General features: G+C 44.7%; 1 protein-coding gene across 11 annotated transcripts in view; it reads right to left on the bottom strand.

The window, feature by feature from the left end:
- The window catches only part of SLC41A3 (solute carrier family 41 member 3), a 130,601-nt gene extending 109,866 nt beyond the window's left edge, over positions 1-20,735 (bottom strand). For 9 of the 11 annotated variants that reach the window (XR_009260659.1, XR_009260658.1, XM_058725731.1 and 6 more), the window contains exon 1: positions 14,400-14,544. The gene's annotated coding sequence lies outside the window, so the exon portion shown is untranslated. Of the gene's footprint in view, positions 1-14,344; positions 14,368-14,399; positions 14,545-20,636 lie in introns of those variants that run through there. The other 2 variants (XM_058725728.1, XM_058725729.1) reach the window with 2 other exon arrangements.
- Between the last annotated feature and the right edge of the window lie 1,818 nt (positions 20,736-22,553).

The raw sequence follows: 22,553 nt of genomic DNA, 5'->3' as shown, positions 1-22,553 counted from the left end.
AACAATCTAATCTGTCCCTGAAGGTATGAATGGTACCTCTCTATACGGAAGAAATATAACCTTAAAGAGGAATACAACCCTATGTTCAACCCCTGGGGTGTTCTATCTATGTTCTAATTCAGCCTACCAATGCTTACAGGCCAAATGGACTCAGAGATGTTATTCCATTTTCCTAACCCCAGAGATATGTGTATACACTGAAGATCAGCTCCTAACAACTTTTAGCCCCACCGCCTGGACTAAATGGGCAATCCTGCTACCCATTCTGATAGCAGCAGGAATTGCGACAGGAATAGGAACTGGAATAGGGGGCATAGGTTCATCCATAGGACTATACCATAGACTATCTCAAGAGCTAAATGAAGACATGGAACAGGTGGCAGATTGTCTGGTAACCTTACACAGCCAAATAAACTCTCTGGCAGCAGTGACCCTCCAAAACAGGTGAGCCCTGGACCTCCTCACTTCAGAAAAAGGAGGGACTTGTATCTTTCTGGGGGAGGAATGTTGCTATTTTGTAAACCAGTCAGGAATAGTTACAACTAAGGTTAAGGAACTCAAGGAAAGAATTCAACATAGACAACAGGAAAATATCAATCAATGGAAAGGATGGGATCTCACAGACTGGGCATCCTGGCTTCCTGCCCTGGTAGGGCCCCTCCTCTCCATAATTTTACTTGTATCCATTGGCCCCTGTATACTGAATGCCATGGTACGTTTTATTGAAAACACTGCTGCTTGCCAAAGTACTCCAAGCGTTCTGAGAGTACCAACCTGTATATTTTAGCCTTCCGAGAGTACCAACCTATAAAATTGAAAGGTGATGACTACTAAAAGTTTTTTTAAAAGGCATCAAAGGGGGGTAATGTTGGAGAAGTGGATAAAGTACATCAAAGATGGCTGATTGGACTAAAACAAACTCTGGTCTCTAGCTTAGAGACCCCTCCTCCGGTTTCTTCTTCCTTTGTTTGCTGTGCGTGTGAAAACTCCCACAGATATGGAGGCTGTTGGCTATAAATTACCCTCCCCACTTGCATTCTGGGCTGAAACCTTTGGCGAAACAGTCTCCTCTAAGCCCACTAGTGTAAAATAAATCTCCAACCCACCAAGACCGCTGAGTGCTGCTTCGTTTTTCTGCCAGTGTCCAGCTTGGTTCTGTAACATGTTCAAAGAACTTAAACAACCATCCCTGAAGAACTAGATAAAGTAAAAAAATGGAGTCTAACCAAAATGGAGAATATCAAGGAGATAAAAACTATTTTAAAGAAGAACCAAATCAAAATTCTGGAGTTGTAAAATATAATGGCCCTAGAGGAGTGCAATGGCTGATCTGAGCAGGGAGAATAAAGAACAACTGAACTGAAAGCTAAGTCAACAGAAATTATCCAATCTGAAGAAAAGAAAGAAAACAGAATGAAGAAAAATGAACAAGTTCTCAGGGCCCTTGGGACAGCATCAAGCACACCAGCATGTATAACGGGAGTCTCAGGGATGAAAAAATAAAGGGGTCCAAAAGAATATTTGAAGACATAATGCACAAAAGCTTTCCAAATACGATCAGACAAACTTCCATATTCAAGAAGCTCAACAAATCACAAGTAGAATATACGAGCACAAATTACAAGAGATCCACTGCAAGACACACCATTATCAATCTGCCAAAAGTCAAAGACAGATAGAAAATCTTGAAAGCAGGGAGAAGCAACTCTTCATGCACAAGGACTCCTCAGGAAGATTAACAGCTTACTTCACATCGGAATCCATGGAGGACAGAGGCAGTGGGATGACATGTTCAAAGTGCTGAAAGAATAAGACCTTCAACCAACAGTTCTGAAAAGCAGAAAAAGGATCCTTCAAAAATGAAGGACAAATTAAGAGATTCCCAAATGAATAAAAACCAAGAGAATGTGCCACTAGCACACCTGCCCTACAAGAAACACCAAAGAAAGACCGAGAGGCTGAAATGAAAGGACCTAGATAGTACTTTAAATTCATATAAAAAAATAAAGAACACTAGTAAAGGTAACTACATAGGCAAATTTAAAAAAATGTATAAATGCATTGTAACTCTATTTTCTCTTATCCAACTTAAAGACAACTGCATAATTCAGTAATTATAAATCACTATATATAGGTACACAATATACACAAATGTAATTTGTATGACAGGAGGAGCACAAAGTAGGAGAGAACAGAGCTATATAGGAGCAAAGTTTCATATACTAGTGAAATTAAGTTGTTATTAATTTAAATTACAATGTTATCTAAGGAAGGAATTGTAATCCTTAGAGCAACCACTAAGAAAATAACTAAAATATATATATATTTAAAATAACAATGGAATAAAAATAATACATTAGAAAATATCCACCTAATACAAAAGAATATAGTAATGAAGGATACAGGAACAGAACGAAACCATAAGATATAGAAAACAAATGGCAAAATGTCAGGATGCGATCTTATCAGTAATTACACTAAATATAAATGGATTGGTTGAAAGTAAAAAGGTTTTTAAAACATATACCATGCAAACAGTAACCAAAAAAAGTGGGGGGGGGGAGTGACTTTCCTAGCATCAGACAAACAGACATTAAAACAAAATTGTTACTACAGATAAAGAAGGGCATTTGATAATGGTAAATGCATCAATAATTATCAAAAAACATAACAATTATATACACCTACAATATAGCCACAAAATACATGAAGCAAAACCTGACAGAATTGGAGAGAGAGAAATACAATTCAATAATAATAGGAGACTTCAATACTCTACTTTCAATAATCTACTGAACAATTAGAAGATCGACAAAAAAAGGGAAGACTTGAACACTATAAACAAATTAGATCATACATGCATAGAACATTCCACCCAACAATAGCAGAATAGACATTATTTTCAATGTATATAGAACATTCAGTAGGATAAACCACACATCATATAAAAAACACACAAAATGCAATAAAATTACAAATAAATAAAAGGAAATTTGGGAAATTCACAAGTTTGTGTAAACAACACACCCAAATAACTAAAGTGTCAAAGAAGAAATCACGAGGGAATCATAAAATTATTTGAGATGAATTAAAATGAAAATATAGCATACCAAAATTTATGGGATGCTGGGAATACAGTGCTTAAAATTTATATATGAAAAAGCAAGAAATAAAAGAGAGAAGCTTATATTAATAAATTGATCTTTCACCTTAAGAAAAATGAGAAAGAACTCTAAACTAACACAAAAAAGTAGAGGCTGGGAAGCAATAAAGATTAGAGTGGTAATAAATGGAATAGAGAATAGAAAAACCATAGAGAAAATCAACAAAAGCAACAGTTGGGTCTCTGGAAAGATTGACAAAATATACAAACCTTTAGCTAAAACTGACCAAGAAAGAGAGAGGATGTAAATATTTAAGAGGGAACACTACTTCTGAACTTACAAATATAAAAAGAATTGTTTCTGTAGTGTAGTGGTTATCACATTCACCTAATATAAAAACAATAATGAGGGAATACTATGAACAATTGTATGCCAAGACATTTGAAAATCTAGATGAGATGGACAAATTCCTAAAAACACACTAACAAACTAATTAAGAAGAAATAAAAAAATTAAGAGACCTGTAACAATTACAAGATTGAATTAGCAATACAAAAAAATTCCCCCACAAAGTCCAAGACCAGATGGCTTCACTGATGAAGTTTACCAAGCATTTAAAAAAGAATTAACACCATCCTTCACACACTCCCAAAGAAACTGATGAAGTGGGAACATTTGCCTGATACCAAAATCAGACAGAGCCAACCTAAGAAAACTACAGACCAGTATAAGAGCCTTATAAATATACACACAAAACTCCTCAACAAAATACTAACAAAGTGATTTATGTGGCATATAAAAAGTCTTATACAACATGACCAAGTGGGATTTATCTCAGGAATGCAAAGTTGGTTCAATTTGTGAAAATCAATGTATTACACCCTATTAATAGAATGGAGGAAGAAAAAAAACATGATTCACTTAATAGATCAGAAGAGCATTCAGCAATATCCAACACTTTCATAAACACTAAAAAAAATCACTAGGAATTTAAGGGAATTATTTCAATCTGATAAAGTTTATGAGAAACCCTCGGTTAACAAACTTAATGGTGAAAGATTGAAAGCATCCCCCTTAACATTAGGGACAATACAAGGATACCTGTTTTTGCCACTCCTGTCCTATGACATTGTACTTGAAGTCCTATCCAGCACAATCAGGCAAGAAATGAAATAAAAAGCATCCAAATTGGAATGGAAGAAGTAAAACTAACTGTTTACAGATGACATGATCTTGTACATAGAACATTCTAAGGAATACACACACACACATACAACTAATAAGTTCAGCAAGGCTGTAGGATACAAGATCAATTTTTTAAAAGTCAGTTTTATTTCTATACACTAGCAATGAACAATCTAATAAACTAAGAAAACTGCATCTGCAATAGCATCAAAAAGAATAAAATACTTAAAGGATAAAGGTAACCAAAAAAAAGTGTAAAAACTTTTACCCTGAAAACTATAAAGCACTGTTGAAAGGAATTTTGAGAAACCTAATAAAATGAAAATATATCTTGTGCTCATGGACTGAAAGACTTATATTGTTAAGATGGTGATATTTCTCAAACTGATCTACAAATCCAGTGTGTTCCTACAAAATTATATTCATCTTTTTCACAAAAAATGACAAGCTAATCCTAAAATCCATACAGAAATGCAAGAGAGCCAGAATTTTAAACAATCTTGAAAAAAAGAATATACTTCCTGATTTCAAAACTTACTATAAAGCTACAATAATCAAGACAGTATAGTACTGGTATTAAAATCAAAATATAGATGGGGCAACTGGGTGGCTCAGTCGGTTAAGCGGCCGACTTCAGTTTAGGTCATGATCTCACGGTCTGTGAGTTCGAGCCCCACGTCAGGCTTTGTGCTGACTGCTCAGAGCCTGGAGCCTGTTTCAGATTCTGTGTCTCCCTCTCTCTCTGACTCTCCCCCGTTCATGCTCTCTCTCTGTCTTAAAAATAAATAAACGTTAAAAAAAAATCAAAATATAGATCAATGAAATAGAGAATCCACAAATAAACCCATGCACCTGTGTTCAATTGATTTTCAGCCAGGATGCCAAGGCTATTTAATGGGAAGAGAAGAGCCTCTTCAAAAATGGTGCCAAAATAACTGGATATCCACATGCAAAATCATGTGTTTAGACTCCTACCTCAAACCATATACAAAAACTAACACAAAATGGTCCAAAGCCCTAAACCTAACAGCTAAAACTATAAAACATTTAAAAGAAAACGTAGGTATAAGTTTTAGTGACTTTGGGTTAGGTAATGGTTTCTTAGACATGATATCCAAAGTAAAAGCAACCAAAGAAAAATTAAATAAATTGGACTTCATCAAAATTTAAGTTTTGTGGGACACTATCAATAAAGTAAAAAGACAATCCACATAAAGAGAGAGAATATTTGCCATGTAATCTGATAAGCATCTAGTATCCCAAATTTATAAAGAATACTTACAACTCAACAATAAATCCAATTTAAAAACTGGCAAAGGAGAATGGCCAATAAGCACATTAAAAGATGCTCAACATCAGTTGTTAGGAAAATGCAAGTCAAAAAGACACCACTTAGCATAATGTTTTCCAGGTTCACTGACGTTGTTACACCAATGAGTACTTCACTCCTTTTTATGGCCAAATAATATTCCACTGTATGGACAGAACACATTTGGTTTATCCATTCACCATGTCATGAACTTTTTTTACTTTTTGGCTATTACATGAACATAGAACATATGCAGGTTTTGTGTGAACGTGTATCTTCTGTTCTCCTGAATTATACATTTTGAAGGGGCAAATTTTATGGTATGTGATTTACAAATCAATAAAAAAATTCATGAATTACTTATGGAATAGGTAAAGAAGCAGAACACTAGCAGCTTCCCAAACTCTCTGAGCCCCTAACAATAACCTTTATTCCTTATCACAGGGGCGACTGTCCAAACTCTGGAGAGAACCACTCGTTTCTGTATCATCCGTATTTAGTGTTACCAACTAAGAATACAGCCCTAAATAACAGTGTTTTGCTTACACCGCAATTTAGATCAATTATTCTTCAGGTGTGGTGTCTTTTACCTGACATGAAGATTCTTGCATTCAGCTATGCTGTAGAACCACCATCCATCTATTCTACTCCTGAAGAACCATCCCTTTCCAAAAAAACCCACAAAAAACAAAAACAAAAACAAAAACAACCCAAAAACCTGATTGCTTTTTAACATAAAAGTAATGTGTTAATAAGAAATATAATTTAGACAGCACAAAGATATAAATAAGGATGTTTAAATCACTGACCATGTTACTGCCCCCAAATAACTAATGCTAAATCTAGTGTATATCCTTCCAATGTGTGCACACACACACATGCTATTTTTTTTAAATCAATGTCCTAGATCCTGGGTTGTTTTATTTAATAAAATGTATACATCTGTCCACCCCTATTTTTAGCATGGATATAATTTTTATATAATTTCTCATGTCATCCTTGATAGTTCACCCAGTGGTTGGTAAAATCTTTTTTGCCAGAGGATTTATAGACTGAAGAAGAATAGAGGAAAGAACACAGCAGGGACAAGTCGCTACATGTTTTAACTCCTAGTCAGCCCAAGGCCACCAGCCCCAGATACCCATTGGCAAGGTACCAGGAGCCCTGCACTGAATACAGCAGTTTTATTAAGTCAACAGAGATGCTGGGCCTGTGAGGACAGCCTGAGCTGTGAGCAATGAGTAAGGAGGACACAGGAGAAGCCTCACATCTTTGGGGACACGACTGAAGGTAGAACAGTCCACACACACAAGGCTACAGAACCTGGGTGAAGGCAGGCTTTGCTCAGCTCAAAAAAGCAATAAACTACAAAAAAAAAAAAAAGACAGAAATTACGTTTTACACCATGAGTCCCCCCTGCTAAAGGCTTTCAAGCAGCCCAGCAGCAAAACAGGAAATGTCTGCTCTTCTTGCTACAGAGGTACCACGCTGGCTCCTGCCCTGGTCCTTCCCCTACAGAAGTAACCCTTACCTGGTTGGTCCAGGCCCAGGTCATTCATTCGGACTGAGGCCCACACTCCATCTTCCCAGTGGCTTTCTTGCCCTAGACCCTCTGAGCCTGAACCTTGAGGCAAACCAACCATTCTTTTTAAATTCACCACAAGCTGTGCAGCAACAGTGGTAAACTGACTCAGGCACACATAGGAGGCCTGGCCACAGTGGGGAGGCAGGTAATGGCGCTGGCGGGGGGAGGGGAAGAGTCCCAGTCCTACCACCACTGGGAGCTGATGTGGGAAACAAAGGCAGAAGGAAATGGCATATAGAACTAAATTTCCTTATAACCTGCAGCCCACTGACAATTACTTGAGGCTGGCAGAGTAAAACGTTTCTCCAGGAACTCTTTGGAGCTAATGCTTTGCTACAGGGAAAAACCAGCTTAGCTCAACAATGGCTAGGCCTCTGGTATCCTATGAGTCTTCTTTGGCATATGAAAATCTCACTGGAAACTTCCCCTGGACTTTACCTCCCCCAGTCTCTCCTCATGGTCCCAGGCAGCTCTTACTACCCATGGGTCCTGTCCTCGTGCTTCAATAAAATCACCTTTTTGCACCAAAGACATCTTCAAGAATTCTTTCTTGGCCATTGGCTCTAGATCCCTTGAACCCCACTATCACCCCAAAACCTCATCCAGAGCCACATACAGAACAATCAATAGGGTCTCAGGTCCCCATTCTGCTATCCTATGTGGCTCCCTTCAAACCCAAGGGGAGAAAGGATGCTTAGTAGAATAGGGTTGGGGAGGGGGCAGTCTCTGGGTCCCTGCTGTGCCAGATACTTAATCTCTTAAAAAAAAATAGACACAGCTACCCAGGACCCATGCAGCAGCCCTTCATATCCTTTATACGCTCACAAGTCCTGAGAAGGGCTATCACTGCCTCTCCCCTGGGCCCTGGAGCCCACCTTGGCCTTCTCAAGAACTAGCACTAGCAAGGGTCTCCTTTCCTGCCTTTTCAGTTTCTCCGCACTCCCTCTGCGGGATCCTCCAACAATAGGACCTTGCACGAGAATCTGTCTCTCAAATAAGTTCCCTGGACCCCAAGCCATCCTCTAACTTGTACCCTATTTCTCTCCTCCCTTTCAGGGCACAATGAAAGAGACATGTCCATACTGTCTCTATGTCCTTGCCTCTGTGCTCAATACCCATTTGGCTCCTTCCTGCACACGTGGTCCTTGCCGAGACCAGCGGCCACCTGCACGATGCCAAACAATCCCCACAGACCTCAGTGTGCCCAACGTCTCAGCCAGATTCACTAGGGCATGAGAGACTCAAGGACTTGAGACTTGCCCACCATGGCCTCCCCACATCCTTGTCCCCGCAGTGTGCCCCCCACCCCTCTTGCATGTGGCTTTAGCCCCTGCTCCTTTTTCATCCCTTCTCCTTCCTCCTGATAAAGTCCAGTCCAGCCTGCACAGAAGAGCTGCTGACCATCAAGAACAATGCCCTGCTCTCATTTCCGAAAATGGCCACACTGGTGCTGCCCCCTTCCTGCTACATCTACACGAACTCTGACAAATACCTTCCCCCTAAAGCCCTTAAAACATTCTGCCCACTTCCCCCTTGTTAAAAGGCTCTTCTGGAGCTTTCCTGTGTTCAGCACTCTACCATAAAGGCTAGGTTAATGGTGCTGGGACTGATTTTGTTTCTCCTGGGCTCCTAGTGTGTGCATGTCAAGGAGCCTTTGATTGCTGAGGCATCCATTTCAAAGGCAGCTCCTAGCAAACCAACCCCAGAAGGTCACCCCCACCCATGAAGCTCCCCTTTTAGCAAGTCCTGGGTAATCTAGATCACTGACTGCTTGAGTGACTCTGCTGCTCCCTTCCCTTATCCAACTTCTTGCTCTCATGTTTTAAGCCATCCGATAAACAGTGAACCCATGAAACCCTAGTTATCCTGTCCCAATAAATGCAGAGCCCCAGACCCACACACCCTCCCACTCTCTCTTAGACTGCACTGTGTGGCTGTGTGGCCCTCGGGCATGCCTTGGACCTGCCAGGACCTGTGAGTAATAAATCTTGTTCTCCAAAGATCCCTGATGACTGTGCTAAGGCACTTCCTGCAATAATATAACAAGAACCACAAGGGCTGATCCAGCTTCAACAATGGCTCCAGGAGGGGAACCCGCAAGGGGATCACCACAAGTAGTATAGGTCCAGCAGGCATTCCTGGCCTGTATCATCACTGTGGAAAGGCTGATATGACGTCACACCATTCTTCTTCCAGCTTAGGGTTGCCAGATTTTGCAGGTAAAATGGGACATAGTTATGCTGAAAAGTGAGTCACTGTTTCTCTCAAATTCCGTGTTTTATCTGGCAGCCCTTCCCAGGTTTCCATGCATGCCTCATTTTGTCCTACTCCACGGGTGTCCTGTCTCTTTTCCTGGTGTGGCTTCTCCCTCTGATCTCTAACGCTGACACTCCAGACTCTCCTCACTTGTCTTCTGTCTACAGCCTGTGTGTGGACCTCCCCCAGTCCCATAGCCTGAAGTAACAATGATATGCTGCTACTACCTCCCAATCACGTCTCCCAGCTCAGCCCTCAGCCCAGGATCCAGACACGGAGAGCCAACTTCCCACTCAGCGGTCTGAGAGTCATTTCAGGCACCCTCGGTCTAACACAGAGCTTGTAGTTTCCCCATTCCACCTCTTAATCTCATCTTTCCCATGAAAGGCATCACAGCCACCCAGCCAGTCAACACAAGAGGCGCAGATATAAACTGAAAGGGCTTGGGGTACAGAAGGTATGGATATGATCCTCTGGACTTTATATGTAAGTCTATATTGTTCAGACTTCTTCCCAATGGATGTGCACTATTAAAAAAAAAAGAAAAAAAAACTTTATTTTTTAGAGCAGTCTTAGGTTCGCAGAGAAATTGAGAGGAATGTACACAGAGTTCCCATATACCCCAACATCCCACACGAGACAGGAGCATGTTACAACTGATGAACCCACACTGGCACATCATGATCACCCCAAGTCCAGTTTACAGTAGGGGTCATTCCTGTGTTGTACAGTCGATGGGTTGGACAAATGTAGAATGACATGCATCCATCATTATATCACACACAGTAGTTACACTGCCCTAAAAATCCTCTGTGCTCCACCTATTCATCCCTCTCCTCTTTTGGTGCATGAATGATTTATCATCCATTCAACAAATGTTTTGTTCCTTCCTTTTATGCAAGGAGTTTTCTAGGCACCAAGAATGCAGTGGAAAGCAAGACAGATAAAGGTCCTGCTCTCAGGAAATTTGTATTCTAGAGGCAGAGACAGAAATAAACAAGAGAACAAGTAAGTGAACAAGATAAATTAAATACTGTGAATTGACAGGAACTATCCTGGGAAAGTGTAGGGTAGGGTGTGGATGGAGGATCAAAGACTCAAGAAGAGAGGGTGACATTTTAATGAACCCTAAGTATAAAAAAATTTCCCCTGAGCAGGGGTGCCTGGCTGGCTCAGTCAGAAAAGCATGCAGCTCTTGATCTAGGAGTTGCAAGTTTGAGCCTCACACTGGGGGTAGCAATTACTAAAAAATACATAAATAAAACTTAAAAAAAAAGCCACTGTGCAAAGATCTAGGGGAAGAGCCCTGCAAGCAGACAACAGCGAGTACAGAGGCACTGAGGTAGGGCAAATTTGGTGCTTCCAAGGAAGGAAAGGCAAAGAGGCCAACAAATCTGGGGTATGTAGATACAAGAGGATGGCAGGAAAGAAGGACAAGGCAGCCGGTCACGTAGGGTCTTACAGGCAGAGCAAGGAGTACATGCTTCTTTCTCAGAGTGACTGTTTATGTTTTCAAAAGACAACTCTGTTGCTTCCCCCACTAAAAAGGGATCAGGGCCCCTGAGTGACGCCAGATGACCCCCGTGAAGCCAAAGATACACCCCAGCAATCCACAGAACATTGAGAAATGATAAATCACTGTCTGTTTAAGTCCCTAGGTTTGGCAGTACTTTGTTATGCATCAAAAGATAACTGACAATGTTCCAGCTCTGTGATTTCATTTACAGTTTAGCTGCCCTCCTCTGGGGGTGAGAGATGGTGCTGAGCTGAGGACTGCCAATGTGGGAGAAAAATCTTAGCTGCCTGTGACACTATGTACTTCACAGATAGTTAGTTGGGTACAGAGCATCAAACCGCTGGAAGTCCATGTGAACTCTAACCTGAAAACAAGATGTATTTTCTGGCTCTGACACTTCTAAAAGTAGTCCAAAGCAACAACATGTCCCCCTAGTCTGGGGACCATGTATCTCTGCACTCAGATTTTCATGTCTAATACTCAAAACAGGACTCTTGGAGGACAATGAATCCCATAACTTGGGGCACGAGAAAAGATGAGACGGCTCTGGAACCCTCTGGTGTTGCTAGAAAATAAGATGTTTTCAAAGGTGTCAGAAGAGGGACTAAAATGACAAAGGAACAAAATTATAAATAGACTACCACTGTCAATTGGTGACAACTTCAGCATCTAATAATAATACAGTATAGTTACTACTTCACAAGTTGAATCTGCAAAGGACCATGAGTTCATTATGATATCAAAACAGAAAAGTTAAATTAATACAAAATGTATAAAGCCAATAATGAATAAAATAAATCAGCAGACAAAATCAGTCACTAATTAAAGTCAACAAAGGATGAGATACAGCCTATCAGAGAATCCTTCCTTTGTTGACTTTAGTCAGCTGCTTTTGACAACTTAATCACAACTGCATCACTTCAGGAAGACTCACGCATGTAAGCAGGAAGGAGTGGAAAAGTCAAGACAGCGCTGGGAAAAGCAGGAACCAGAGGAAGGGGAGGAGAAATCACCCATCACCACAGTCACAGGATAACCAGGGAGCTGGAAGGCTTACCAGCTGAAGGGCACAGATCAGACAAGATAAACAATTAAAAAGAGGCCCAATGGGGAGCCTGGGTAGCTCAGTATGCTAAGTGTTTGACTTCGGCTCAGGTCATGGTCTCACAGCTATGAGTTCAAGCCCCATGTCAGGCTCTTTGCTGAAGGCTCAGAGCCTGGAGCCTGCTTCACATTCTGTGTCTCCCTCCCTCTTTGCCCCTCCCCTGCTCATGCTCCATCTGTCTCTCTCAAAAATAAACATTAAAAAAAATAAAGAGGCCCAAAAGCGTTCACAAACACTAGACAATTAGAGAAGCATGAACCACAAAGCTTCGTTCTCTCCTCCCAAAATGAGTGAAACCCTCTGGATGACTCACTCATGGCGGTGGGATTCAGACAGAATACAAATGAGTTTCCAAATACGCCAAGAAACCAGGTAGGCACCAGGAGGCAAGTGCCAGCAGCCGAGCTAAACTGTAGGGTTCCCTGACTGCTAAGGAAGAGGCCTCCTCTCAAGGTGTAGGGCAGAGCTATGGGGACCACACAGAACAGTTCCAGAAGAAACTTGTGTGAGGGAAGCACACTGAAGAATGCCCTCTAAACTCATCAAATGTGCACCAGAGGCCCAGTGTGGTCAGCACCCAGCACACATTCCCACCTACCCTGTGCCCCTTACAGTGTGGGGCCTCCGTGATCCCCAGCAGGGACCTCACAACCCTGTGGATGGTAGTCAAGGGCACTCAGCTTCCTTGGGAACGTGGGGGTGTGTCAGAAGGAGAATGTGTTCAGATGTCATTTGCATCGACAGAAATGAGTACAGATGAACACACCAGGTCCTGAAGGACAGGCCTGCTGGTGAAGGCGGCCTCTGTCGGGAGAGTGGGCTGTGGACGCAGGAAAACCCTGTCCTGTAGCCCCCAGAGGGGGGGGGACCTGGGGGGGTGGCACTGACTCCAGGGCAGAGGTTCCCACCCAGCCTTTCCCCCAGAGGACACAATATGGAGGCGGTGCCCCAGGACAGGCCCCCACAACAAAGAACTACCAAGGTGTCAGAGTGTGGAGTGGGAGCCCTGCACAGCCCGTGTGCTTGGAGCCCCTTCCTCGGGCACAGGCCTTGAGAAGGGCTGGGCAGGGGGACCAGGGCCCACCTGGCTGCCAGTCACAGGAATCTGTAAGGTCATTGCTCTTGCAGATGCCTCCTGGGGAGTCTGTCCCCATCAGACTGAGGAGGACACTGATGCGGAGCCTCCCCGTGAGTCAGGGAGAAGCTGGCCTTGAATCTAGGGCCTTTGGGCACCCTGGGGCCAACACATCAGGTCTGAGACCTGGTCACCGGGACCTCATACAAACTAGTGCTCACCCCAAGGCAAGAGACAAGGCCAGTCCTAACTATTCACTGCACAGCCAAAATGCTGGAATGGATAGGCTCCACTCAGCTGCCCACTACCTGCTGTGAGGCCAAACTACCTCTGGTAGTTTTATAGGAGACCTGGTTCAGTGGGAGCACCCTGAAGTCTGCCCTGAGGGTCTGAATCCCAGCTCTTCCTCTTCCTAGATGCTGGTCCTTGGAAAAGTGAAATTTCTGTGCCTCATCTGTTCAATGGGGACTAGAGCACCAACTTCACAAGGCTGTGAAGATTAATGTAATAATGCACTTGCATCACAGGGCACCTGGCTGGTTCTCCCACTTCAAATCCCTCAAAGCTCTAATGTTTCAGACCAGTGCCTCTTAAATTATAGCTGCATCAGAATCAGCTGGAATACTCACCTGGGTAGTTTCTGATAAGTAGGTGGGGGGACAGCAGGCCTAGTAAGCCAAGATACTGGATATGCAGGAGAGAGAGCCTCAGAAATACGTGAAGACTTGCCCAACCCTCAGTCTGGATTTCCCCAGCCTCCCCAGCCTCCCCGCTCCCGCCCCAGGCACCAAACCCGCCTTGGGCCCTGGGTTTGTCTCCCTCCATCCCAGGTCCGTCATCCAGGACCCTGCCCTGGGCCCTTACCTGGATACCTTCCCAGGCGCCCCCTCTGCCCAAGGCCCCTCTGGGACCACTTTCTCTTTCCCCTTCCCGTTTTCCCTAATTTTCGCCTTCTTGCAGGCCTCTGGCCTCCCACCGGACTCCCCCCGCTCTGGGTTCACGTCCTCTTCTGCGTTGCCCAGGCCCCGGACTTTCCAGGTGTGCCCCACCCCGTCCCGAGGTCCCCCTGCAAAGGCTCTGGGTTTACTCCCTCTACTGCTCATCCCCCACTCTGCGCCCCAACCCCAGCGCTTCCCCAGGGCCGGGCCTCCTCAGTGTGACATGTACACCCACCCAGACCGCCCCCTTTGGACTCCATCGCCGCTTTACCCCAGACTTCCCGCACCCCTGCTCAGGCCCGCTTGGGGCGCAGCGCCATGTTTACCCGATCCCCTCCCGGGCAGCAGCGCGAAAGAGGCGAGCAGAAGGCGCGCGGGCCAAGGGGAGGGCTCAATGAAGAAACAGGGAACGCCAGATCTTCAGGCCACCATACCCAGCAGCCGCAGAACATGGCGAGGGCGGGCCTAGGCGGGGCCTTGGGCGGAGCCGGCTCTGGAGGCAGGGCCCTGACGCCCAGGGCCCGAGGGAGGCGGGCCCGGGGTGCCCCCGCTGCAAGGTCGTGGTGTCTGATCCCCACTTCGCTGGAAGGCAGGGCCTCGCAGACTCCACCCCCGGGCCCAGGAGTTTGGACTTTGTGATGGGACAAGTGTAGCCAGAAGTCATTTCCAGGCTGGGTAAAACTGAACACTTCCTGAGAGTGCCAGGCTCCTCTCCTCCTTTGTTGCAGTCAATGCTCAATGCTGGCAACAGCCCTTGCGGGGAGGTCATATGCTGAGGCCTAGTTTACAAAGAAGGAAACCGAGTTTAGGGCTGTGAAACCACCCAGGAGGAATGGGGGCTTGAGGATCCCATCTGTAAAGGGTGTGTGAAGACCAGCCATTCTTCAGGAACAGCTGCTTCGCCTGCAGCCAGAGGTCCATCAGCTCTCCAGGATAGCATTTTGTTCTTATGTTTAACTTCTTTATTATGAGAAATGTTTACTCACGCAAAAGTAGAACAATAAAATGGTCCCACACACTGATAGGCCAGCTTCTATCATGGTCTACCTCTTGACCTTTTTTTTTTTCCTGTCTATATACCCCTACACACACCTTTTGTTTGTTTGTTTGTTTTGTTGTTCTTAGAGTAATTTTTAAAGCATTCCGGCAGACGTATTTCACCTTTAAATTCTTGAGTATGTTTCTCTAATCATTAAGGTTTGTTTTTTCAAACATCCCCAGAATACCAGTATCACACCCAACAAAGTTAGCAATACCCCGTCCAGTTCTATTTTCCCTAATTGACTCAAAACAGTCTTAATTGTTGGCCTCTTCTGACCAACATCTCAAGAAGGATGAGAGATTTTGGAGGCACACAGCCTCAGGCAAATTTCACCCTTATGGTTTTTGCCAGAAACCTTCTCATGCTCACAGAGCTGGAACATGAGTGGAACCAGACAAAAGTCCAAAATGAATGGAAACACAAGGGCAAGTGGATGCTAGATATTTAATAAGATTTAGTCCTATGCTATATTATTTCAGCAAAAGACAAATCTGCATGCTAAACACAAAGATATATATATCTTTGTCAAACATATATATCTACATAGATATATCTATCTACATAGATATATCTATATATATCTATATACCTATCTATATAGATCTATCTTTCTATCTATATCTATATCTATATCTATATCTATATCTATATCTATCTATATCTCTATATACTATAGGTTTACAGACACCCTGATTTTCAGCAGGTGTCCTGCCCTATATCTGGGTTGGGTACTGCCTGCACACCTCCTTACCCACCTAGGCTTCCGGGGCCAGCCATCCTCTGGCACCTCCTGCACTCCCCAAGGAAAGAGGGTTCATGTCTACTGGTAGCCAGTAATCCTGCCCTAAACTTTCCAGATGATGCTCCAGCTCCCCAGACCTGGGAATTCTGAATGGCTCTAAGCCCACTGCTAGGATATATACTCAGATCAGTGCCCCAGAGAATGAACCAGTTGTGGAGCATGCCCTGTGTCTTTATACAAGAGTCCAAGAATTCTACATTTGAACTGGCCTCCCAGGTTGCTATGGAAGTACATTTGTCAAGGCCAGAAAACAGAATAGACTCTATTTTACAGCTATATTTTATTTGCATATGTATTTAAACATATGGTTTGTGGGGCTCCCAACTGTGTGTGTGTGTGTGTGTGTGTGTGTGTGTGTGTGTGTGTTTTAACTTTTATTTACTTTTATTTTTGAGAGACAGAGCATGGGCAAGACAGGGGCAGAGAGAGAGGGAGACACAGAATGTGAAGCAGGCTCCAGGCTCTGAGGTGTCAGCACGGAGCCCAATGCGGGGCTTAAACCCAGGAACCTGAGCCGAAGTCGGACACTTAACTGACTGAGCCACCCAGGCTCCATTTGTAATCTTGCCCTGGGTTCTGTAAATTTTGAGGTGAGTTTATCTTGTGTCAATATACTTATAAGAAACATTTTATTTTCTACCTACTTCTAATGCAAGAAAAATAAACCATCAAAAGCATGAGGATAAATGGCAACTTAAATAGTAAATAGTAAAAATAGTTGACTTAAATAGTAAAGAAACCATAGGGAGAATGTAGCACTCTTGCAAAGGGGGCAGCCCCAGCTAAGTTCCAAAGGACAACTGCAATACCCGGACACAGGACCCATTCTTCAGGGCCTTGGTAAGTGGCCGGCAGTGTGCACCAAATCCTGCAAACTAGCTCGTGCCCCATTCTCTTCCCCTCACTAACGGGCATCTAGAAGTGCCCAGAGTGCTGCCTTGGGAGTCCACAGGCCTGGCTGAACTTTTGGCAGTGAGTAGCTTTACAAAGAGATACTATACCAAACTGTAGTCCTGGGATGGAAATTTAAGATATATAGACACAAAATACATTTGTAAATGATAAAATGTTAGTGGATTTTATGGACTGAGTTGTGTTGTTCCCCACCCGAATTTGTGGGTCTTAATGCGCAATGTGATTGTACTTGAGGATAATATCTACAAGGATGCAATAAAGGTTAAATGAGGGGCACGTGGATGGCTCAGTTGGTTAAGCATCTGACTTCAGCTCAGGTCATGATCTCACGATCTGTGATTTTGAGCCCCGTTTTGGGCTCTGTGCTGACAGCTCTAGAGCCTGGAGCCTTCTTCAGATTCTGTGTCTCCCTCTCTCTCTGCCCCTCTCTTGCTCAAACTCTGTCTCTCTCATTCTCAAAAATGAATAAATGTGTAAAAACTTTTATAAAAAAGGTTAAATGAGGTCTTATGGGGTGGGACCCTGACCCTATAGGACTGGAATGCTCACAACTGGGGGGAAGAGAATCAAGAGTGCTCTCTTTTCATCTCTCATCTCTCTCTCTTCCTGCTTGTGCCCACAGAAAACAGGCCTGTGAGGACCCAGTGTAAAGGTGTCACCAGAAACCAACTGTGCTGGCACTTTTAGCTTGGACTTCCAAGCTCCAGGACTCTGAGAAATAAATGTCTGTTGTTTAAACCACCTGGTCTGGAGTACATTGTTGTGGTTGTCCCGGCTGACTAATGCAAGGGATTAATAATTTCACAAGTTTAGGAACACCTGGGTGGCTCAGTCAGTTGAGTGTCCAACTTCAGCTCAGCTCATGATCTCATGATTCGTGAATTTGAGCCTTGCATCAGGATCTGTGCTGACAGCTTGGAGCCTGAAGCCTGCTTTAGATTCTAACTCTCTCTCTGCCCCTGCTCTGCTCGCTCGCTCTGTCTCTCTCTCTCTCTCTCAAAAATAAATGAATAATTTTTTAAGTTTAAAAAAAATAATTTCACAAGCTGAGCTTAGGAAAGATGTGAACCTCAGTCTTCTCATCTGTAAAGTAGAGTTAATGTTAGTACCTGCCTCAAAAGGTTGAGGGCGACAGGAAGCAATCCATGTAAAGTCCTCACATCTAGTGCCTCACATGTAGCAAGGGCTCAATTCATGTTTCCTGCTACTATGTTTACTATTACCATTAATGTTCTAACAGGACAAATCACAAGCAGGGGGTGATTCTAGGCACATGGATGGACCATTGTAGCAGGCTTGGGGCACAAGGAGGGCCTTACCCTGCCCACAGCTTTCCTCATGCCTGTTCCAGTTTCCTGCTGTTGCTCTGCCATCATACCGTCTATCCTTCATTCCCAACCAGTCCTTGTCTTCCCCAAATGGCCTTCAGCCTGGAGGCAGCAGCCCCAGTTCAAATCCTTCCCAGCCCCCTGCTCCACCACTGCACTGTCCCCCACAGTCTCAGAGGCCCGTATGATGGGCTGGCCAAGCCCTGACTGCCCCACTTCCCAGAGTGGAGGGCCATCGCCCGGCCTCGCAGACTGACCCCACAAAGACATACTATAGATACTACAAATCACTTTGGAGTTTAGGAACAGCACCTTCTTTCCACAATCCCACCAACACCTGTGCTGCCACTCAGCCATCCTTTCAGAGACCACACCTTGCAGCAAGGTCAGCCTCCTACCTGGTCCTGTCCCTGCAGTGGTTGCCCTCTGCAATGACTCCCTTAGCCTCTGCTCAGGCTTGTCCTCCCCTGGGAAGTGTCAAACACATGCCCCTCAGCCTCTTTCCTTGGAATCCCCCAACACCTCTTAACTATGTCATTGTGCTATATTAGGTGGGATATTTTTGCCTCTCAGACTGTGAATTCCCCAAGGGAAGAGACTCTGTCTGTTCATCTCTGAACATCTCCACTAGTACATAGTGGACACTTGCTTTAGGTTGCCCCCACTCCCAGCCCCCAGAAGTGACCATGAGATGAGGATTTAAGTGCAAGGAGTTTATCTGGGAGATGATCCCAGAAAACGTTGGTGGGAGAGGGAGGAGGTGAAGCAGGGAAAGGAGGGCAGCCAATGAAGTTTCGTTACCAAGCAAGTTACCTCCGTGGGCATCTGGAGCTCAGTCCTGCCTGGAATTCTGGGAGCCTCGGAGATATTGCCCCTGAAGGGTGTACAAATCCTAACTCCCACCTATCTTTACATGAGGACTACTTCCAGGGGACAATAGTGCCCTGGTCCTTCAGGCCTGATGGACTGTCAGGCAAGGTGGGCCAAGTGGCTCCCACAGCAGAGAAGGCTTTCCTGGGAATTGCTGCAGGCCCACATTAAGAAGTCAGACAGGTGTGCCCGGGGCTGGAGGCGGAACCTGAGTGGGGCAGTGGCAGGGACATCTGCAGCACTGGAAAGACATTTGCTGATTGCAGAATAAATAAAAAGTTGCAATGATAGAGGGCAAAGGGTGCCTGCCAGCCACTTACTCCAGGTGCAGATTGCCATCTGCAAATCAGTGCTGACCTCTGGATCAAGCCTGTGAGGGGAATATCTCCTACCTTTTTTATGGATGAGGAAACTGAGGTCCTAAAGAGTTCCTCCACTTGCTGGAGGTCACAGCCCTGAGAGGCATAGCCAGAATTCAAACTCCATTCCAATTAAATCTAAAGATGACATTTTCCATTCCATCAACCAAGCTGCCTCTCTCACACAAGGGAACAAGAGAATGAAGGCATGAACGGATGAGTGCTTTATAAATACAGGGAGGCTCCGATTCATCTAGTGTTCTGGCTCAAAGATGACTACTGACTGAATTAGCTGCTCTTTGATTTATAATCAAGTTTACACAGGAAACTATAAAATTCCAAGTAAGAAATCTGTTGTCTGGTGAGGAAGATATCTTAAAATCAGGGCCTGCCCCTTACCACCCCTGCTTGGCATGCTGAATAATCCAGGGCTGGTTTAGTTGCCCTCCACCCCAGCCTGCCCACCCACACCCAAAGGCCATTCCTGGGCTTCATGCACACGTGGAGAAGTGAGCTATTGTTATTGTTGGTCCTGCCAAATCCATTACCCCATGACTCAGTGACAGCAGGACGAAGCACATGGGCCTCAAGGTGGGACAGGACTGCAGCAGTTCTCTCTGCCCTAGGCCCGGACCACCACCCTTGTGTCGAGAGCTGCCAGGAAGGAAGACAGTGCCACTACTCAAAAGCCTCTTGTAATTTGCATAAACATGAACAAAAATATTTATGCTCAGTCAGTTAAGCGTTCAACTCTTGATTTTGGCTCAGGTCATCATTTCATGGTTTGTGAGTTCGAGCCCCACGTTGGGCTCTACGCTGACAGCACAGAACCTGCTTGGGAGTTGCTCTCTCTTCCTCCCCTCTGCCCCTGCCCTGTTCGTGCTTTCACTCCCCGTCTCTCAAAGTAAATTAAAAAACTTAAAAACACTGTTCATGCTATAATGGAAACAGTACCTTGCGCTTTACTAGGACTTTCCAACACATGCTTACATCCATGATATCATTGAATCATTGTGACAGACCTGGGGGCAGGCAGAACAGACATTACCATTCCCATTTTCCAATGAGGAAACTGAGACTTGCCCCTAGAGAGTGTCTGGCAGTGCTGGACTTACAATGTGAGGGATGATCATGCCTCTGTTAGAAAACCTCCCTACAGCAGACCCGAGGAGTCTTCTCCACCCCCAAAATGGCTTAACAGCCAGGGACGTTCTTGTCTTTGTTGAGATTCATGCAAGCAGACTTACGGTGCCCCAGTAGGGGCATGGACTCAGGTGGGCCTCAGTGAAGCTGCTGGTTTTCCCTCCGGGTAGGAATGTCACAGCAACTGGGCTCACATCCAGGCTCCTGACAGCCTGGGGACACAGGAGGGAATACCCCCACGAAGGAGGATAGCACACGAAGCTGCTGACACCTCAAGGGTTATAGGAACCTCAAAAACAACCCCTGGGCTACTGGGAAGAAGCCTCAGGGCCCCAGAAGGAGGGCTAAGGTCACTGCATCTGCCACTAAAAATAGTCCCACAAGTTTTGCTGACCTCACTTGGAAGAGCAGCTGGCAGAGGGGAAAAGACTAGGAGTCAGCAACTCACCAGAAACAAGAGCCTAAGGAAAGCCCGCCTCCTCACCTGTAAGATGCAGACCATTTCCTCCCAAAGGCTCAAGAGGCCTGGACCACTTCCATGCCTGGGGGCTAGCAGTATATTAAAAAGATGAAGAAATGTCAAAACAGGCCTACAAAACTTGTACATTTTACATGTTAACACAGAGCACATTGGGGCACCTGGGTAGCCCAGTTGCTTAAGCATCCAACTTTGGCTTAAGTCATAATCTCGTGGTTTGTGAGTTCGAGCCCCGTGTTGGGCTGTGTGCTTATAGCTCAGAGCCTGGAGCCAGCTTTGGATTCTGTGTCTCCTTCTCTCTCTGCCCCTCCCCTACTCATTCTCTCTCTCTCAAAAATAAATAAAGTATTTAAAAAAAACATGGAGCACATTAATGCTTAAAAATATAACTCAGAGTTAAGTCATTGTAGTATTTATTAACAATTATAAATTGTTGTATAGTATGTAGTTAAAGGGCACAAATTTAAATTTGTATAATGTGCATCTTCTTCTTCTGGATGTGAGTGATATATCTCAGCTCTCTGAGCCCCCTCATTTGCCATTGTCATTAAAAAGTCTATGTTTAGAGAGTCAGTTTGGCAAGATGTGTAAATTCTGGACATGGATGATAGTCACACAACATGGAAGTGAACTTAATGCCACTGAACTGGATGCTTAAAAGTAGTTGAGATGCAGGGTGCCTGGTGGCTCAGTCGGTTAAACGACTGACTTCAGCTCAGGTCATGATCTCACAGTTTGTGAGTTCAAGCCCCACATCAGGCTCTGTGCTGATGGCTCAGAGCCTGGAGCCTGCTTCTGATTCTGTGTCTCCCTCTCTCTCTCTGCCCATCCCGCATTCATGATCTTCTCTGTCTCTGTCTCAGAAATAAATAAACATTAAAAAAAAGTGGTTGAGATGGTAAATTTTATGTTATGTGTATTTTACAATTTTTGTAAGGTCTATGCTTGAAGCCTTCCATGAATGGTGAAGGCCAAATGCACACAGGGTCCCCTAGGTCAGTTCCTTATCTGCGGTTCCTGTGAGAAAAATCTGAATTCAGGATAGTGCTCCAGAGGCTGACTGGAACCCCCAACTCTTCCAACACCTACACAGCGAAGCACTCATAATTTACTTAAAACTTTCTTTCCTGGAATGCTGGGAAGATGGCGGCGTAGGAGGACGCTGGGCTCACCGCACGTCCTGCTGATCACTTAGATTCCACCTACACCTGCCTAAATAACCCAGAAAACCACCAGAGGATTAGCAGAACTGAGTCTCCGGAAGGGCGGCGAGGCGGTGAGTGCTCCATGGACTGGTGGGAGGGAGCCGGGGTGGAGGGGCGGCTCGCCGGCCAAGCAGAGCCCCCGAGTCTGGCTGGTAAAAGCGGAGGGGCCTGACGGAGTGTGTTCCGACAGCAAGCGCGACTTAGCATCTGGGAAGTCATAAGTTAACAGCTCTGCTCAGAAAGCGGGAAGGCTGGAGGACAAAGGGAGGGAGAGCTGCTAAGCCCCCGGATGACAGAGCTCAGTTTGGTGGGGAACAAAGGCGCTCGCCAGCGCCATC

This window comes from Neofelis nebulosa, chromosome 4 (assembly GCF_028018385.1).
Source record: "Neofelis nebulosa isolate mNeoNeb1 chromosome 4, mNeoNeb1.pri, whole genome shotgun sequence".
Taxonomy (NCBI): domain Eukaryota; kingdom Metazoa; phylum Chordata; class Mammalia; order Carnivora; family Felidae; genus Neofelis; species Neofelis nebulosa.
Note: the sequence above shows the minus strand (reverse complement) of the source record. Positions and strands in the feature narration are given on the sequence as shown.